Source organism: Octodon degus, unplaced genomic scaffold, assembly GCF_000260255.1.
Source record: "Octodon degus isolate 3935 unplaced genomic scaffold, OctDeg1.0 scaffold00220, whole genome shotgun sequence".
Classification (NCBI taxonomy): Eukaryota; Metazoa; Chordata; class Mammalia; order Rodentia; family Octodontidae; genus Octodon; species Octodon degus.
Genome location: NW_004524796.1, coordinates 3,060,023 through 3,065,017, shown reverse-complemented (window position 1 = coordinate 3,065,017; position 4,995 = coordinate 3,060,023). Strand labels below are relative to the sequence as shown.

General features: G+C 38.9%; 1 pseudogene; it reads right to left on the bottom strand.

The window, feature by feature from the left end:
- Nucleotides 1-3,222: 3,222 nt before the first annotated feature.
- On the bottom strand, nucleotides 3,223-4,402 carry LOC101562570 (annotated as a pseudogene).
- Between the last annotated feature and the right edge of the window lie 593 nt (nucleotides 4,403-4,995).

Sequence of the window (4,995 nt, the reverse complement as noted above, 5' to 3'; positions counted from 1 at the left end):
AAAAAAATAAAATAAAATAATCTTATAAGTTCTGGATTATGTATTAAATTGTTTCCCTTGCAAATCCTGACTACAATAGTACTACAGCAATATACGCATGCCAGTGTTTATGGTAGCACAATGCACAATAATTAAATCCTGGAGACAGCCTGTATAGTGCTCAACAGATGATTGGATAAAGTAAATGTGATCTAATATAATGGAATACTACTGGACTATAAAGGAGGACATATTTGTAGGAAAATGGATGCAAATAAAGTATTGAGTCTAGTAAATCAGACACACAATCTTGAAGATCATATAGTCTCTCTCATGTGAGTAAGCCAAAGTACAAACCAAGAGAAAAATAAAGGAAAGGACAGAGACAGACCAGGGCATGGATCTCTTATAGATCGGAAAGCATCCAGAGGACCAAGTGAGAGGATTGAGGAGCAGGGAATGGAGAAATGGGTAGCATGAAGATGTGCCAGGTACAAGGTCCTAGTCGCCTCCATGAATGTGACATCACATGTCATAAGCATGAACTAAGATTAACATTCATTGGAATGAAAGTGGGGGAGGGGGACTGGAGGGGGTGAGAGGGATGGGTAGGGAAGGGGATGAAAAAGTAAAAAGAAACAGGCTGTGTTATGTACTTGTACCCATTCCCCAAGATGACTATAAAATGCACGCACCCTAAACATGTACTAACAAATAAAAACCTTAGGAAATTGTGTACTTCTGCAATTTTCCATGTAATATTTTCAGGCCTTGATTCATTGCAGGTAAAATTTCAGACAGAAGGGGGATATAGCATATTCCTCTTCATGCTTACCCCCTCCCAAGCACTAACAGCAGGGATATCTTATTATCCTGGCACAAATAGACAAATAGAAGACCATAGACAAGAAATAAAGGAAGGCACTTTAGGTTACAACAGAAAAATTCCATGTGTTGGAAATTCCAGCAGAGCCACCACAGCCCACCTGCTCTGCCAATACCTGGACATTAGCCTAGTGAGTCTTACTGGGAAATTATGGCCTTCATAAATGTATGAAAATACTTCTGTCCTGATGTAAGTTGGTAAGTCTGTGGCAATTTGCTGTTAAAAATCAGAGGAACCCAATATACTGAGTAATCACTCTCAAGACATTATTCCAAGTCCTCCCACTCCTAAAAGCTGATAACTCTTTGTCACCTTCCTTCTCAGCCTCTCCTAGAAGGCTGTTAGAAACAGCTGTGGGAAGAATGTGGGTTTTAGAGAAGAAGCCAGACCCGATTTCAGTTAGCATTTTGGTGGTCAGAATTCTCTCTCGACATTTCTTGGATTTTTGTATGTTTGTTCACATCCTGAGAAAAATCAGCTGAGAACTGGGAGCAGAGGCCCTGCATTATGTTTTCTGTAGAATGAACTAGAGCTGAACAATCAGCACTGTGGAACAGTCACAGTCTGATCGCCCTTGTAGCTGTAGCCATGTGTAGGTGTGTGGTTTTGGTCTTATCTGCTACTAACGCTGAGTCATTCGAGGACATAAAGTAGACATCAATAAGCTTATATGCGGTGTGTGAGTTTATACACATTTTATCCTTATTTAAACCCTATGAATGTTTTTTAAACCATAACAAACTGTGGAAGCTAGTAAGTCCTCCATTTGGACATTTCTACATGAGATTTTTTTTTTTTTTAAGCTCTGCTAACCTTGCTAGGAGAGCCAAATGTCGCATTACTTGAATACTACCCAGTCTCATCTGCTGGCATTTCAAAATACTTGAACATTGATTCAACTCCATGAATATCATTAAATTTCGTGTTTCTTATTTATTAAACAAGCTTTTTCAGATATCCACCCTAATGTATAAAGTGTGAAGAATGTTAGAAGTAGCTTCAGAATTCCTGATGATTTAATGATTTCTGAGCAATCTTCTGAATTATATTTCATTTCTGAACCACACACGCATTCCTTTCCTATAAATGGAATTAGTATCTATAAGGAATTTGGAAGCGCTCATTCAAATTCCTGCCCTATCAACTTATTTGCTATATGATCTTAAGCAAATTGCTATTTTTAGCTTAGATGTCCTTATCAAAAGGGAATAAATAATACCACATAGGTCTGTTGCAGGGATTTAATATATAAGAAGTGCCTGTAGTGTTTAGAAAAAATAGTTTAAAATGTGGGAGTACATTTTCATGACTTTGAATTAATTAATTAATTTTGCTTTGTAACCAGTATATGAGGAAGACATTCATACATTTTAACAATTGCTTAAATTCTGATACCCAGAATAAGCATGTGAACGTATGACTTTTTTAAGCATACATGTAAAGATATTCATCATAATTTGCTATACTATTACCATCAAACTATAGTTATTTTGGAGCATTAAATCAAACGGGTTAAAGTAAGCCTGTAACATATCTATGGAACACCATCTTACATTACACGTGCAAATTACCTTTCCATGTAGTCTCTTCACTTCAATTTCAAAGTGACCCAGCTCTGAAGTCACAACTCAAGCACTTATCATGGTCCAAAGAGAAGGGAAAAACAATGTAACTAGGAGCAGCCAACAGATTATATATATATATATATATATATATATATATATATATATTCAAAATGATGGCACAGCAGAAAGGACTGCAATCCTAGAAATGCAGGCCTTAAGAAGCAACATTATGATAAACCCCTTCTTTAGAAAGGCATCATTTCCATCACTGTTATCAGGCTAAATTATATTGTATGTAACCTTCAAGTAATAGTTGAGGCAGTAGAGTGCAGAGGCATCGCCATGAGTCCCACTTAATACAAATAACTATAGACAGACCAGCACTTCCACAAACTATTTCCTTTTTCTGATTGCCAGTTACATACAGTTTTAATTCATAGCTTAACAAAGAAGGGTCATACACTAAAGGCAACACATTTATCTAGCATTTCTGTCTAAGCTTGTCCATGTACACAATTGAAATCAATCACAAGGCATGGCCTCACAGACACCAGGGTGAGGCACTTTTTACAGACTTGAAACTTCATCCTGCACACTGAAGCCACCATACACACAGGGCAAAGTCGGAGCTTTTGTATTTGTGTTTATTCCTCATTTAGCTTTTAAAACCCTACTACAATTGAATATTGAAACAAAAGCAATAGCGAGTAGTGAGCATATGCTGATTCTAGTCCTTCGTGCACTCACTACTGCACACCATGTACCAGCAGTGAGCATTATTCACTGGCCCCATTAAGAGGTCTGACGTTGAACACCACCTTTGGGATGATGTTCGTCATCCTCATAGGCTTCTCCATTATAATGGCGTCATCTCTCCTGATTTGGATCAAAGTCCACCAGTTCTACCTGATCCATTTCATCGGTCTCTTCTATTTCTTTCCTCTCAGGTAAGAGTTTTTCCAGCAATGAGAGTTTATCAGGAGAGAGAAAGCCATTTTCAGGAAAGTTTACCTTAAATTGAATGATTAGATGACCCTTTTCATATGGTAAATTGGCATGCCTTCATTTAGCACACACTTTATGTCTCCATGCTTGACAGTCTGACCTGGATGAGAAGTGATGACTATCGTTCGGTTATCAAGAGTGGATATTGGCTTTTGGAAGCCACACAGTGCTTCAGCCAGCTGTATATCCATACACATGAAAAGATCTTCTCCTTGTCGAGTAAAAACAGCATGGTCCTTCTGATCTAACACAGTGATAATATCTCCTGGCTCCAGCCCTGGTTCTTGGTCTCCTTTATTATTATCTTCTGGCCATCTTTCATGCCTTTATCAATATGAACTTCTAGAATCTTCTTTTCTCTAACTATCTTCCTTCCGTTGCAGCTCTTACATCTGTCTTTAGGGCTGATGTGTTCCCCATGGCCCTGGCATTCCATGCACACAGACTGAATTTGCTGAACCACTCCAGGTCCTATCTGATGAATCCTTATTTGCATCCCAGTACCTCGGCAGTTGGGACAGCACTTCACAGCTCCTTTCTTACCACCTCGACCTTCACATTTGTCACAAATCACATTCTTTTGCAGAGCTTGTTTCCTTGTGTCACCATTATATAAATCTTCTGTGGTAACTGAGAGCTGATGCACCACATTTTTACCTCTCCTTTCTCTCTGCATCCTTCCTCCTCCTCCAAAAAACATATCACAGATATCCATGGGTGATCCAAAACCACTGCCTGCTGCACCCCCCTTAATTGCCTGTTCTCCTCCTTTGTCATACAATTCCCTTTTCTTGGCATCAGAGAGAACTTCAAAAGCTTGAGAAATCTGTTTAAACTTTTTGGCTTCATTTGGATTCTTATCAGGATGGTATTTCAAAGCCAGTTTCTTATAAGCCTTTTTTAGTTCTTCTTGGGTAGCATTGGGTTTGATCCCCAAAACATCATAATAAGTCGTTTCTTTCACCATTTTCTACAGGCGGTGGGTGGGTGGGGCCACGGTGGGGTAGGCAGGCAGGAGCACGTAGTCATGCGCAGGTCAAGCAGCCACTGCTCCTCCACCTCTCCACCGGCTCTGGAAAGTTCCCATGACCTTGAATTTAGTAGTGGATTCTTAGACATAATACAAAAGCATGTGCAACTGAAAACAAAATAGGTAAGTTGGACTTCATTTAGTTGAAAACATTCGTGCATCAATATAGAAAGTAAAAAGACAACCTAGAGAACAGGAGAAAATATTTGCAAATTATATATCTGCTAAAGCATGTATCTGATCATATATCCAAAATATTATTGAGGACTCTTAACTTTAAATAATGACAACAAACAAAACAAAACAGGCCTATAATCCCAGTTTGGGAGGCTGAGGCAGGAGGATTGCCAGAAGTTCAAGGCCAACCTGGGCTGCTTAGCAAGACCCTGTCTCAAAAAACAAATCAAAACAAACAACCTAATTAAAATACAAGCAGAAGGACTTCCTGCTTGCTTCCTATTCCACATATAAGAAGGTAGGAAGTCATCACTCTGCCCTAACCGGTTAGAAACTGAGCAACTGAAACACCA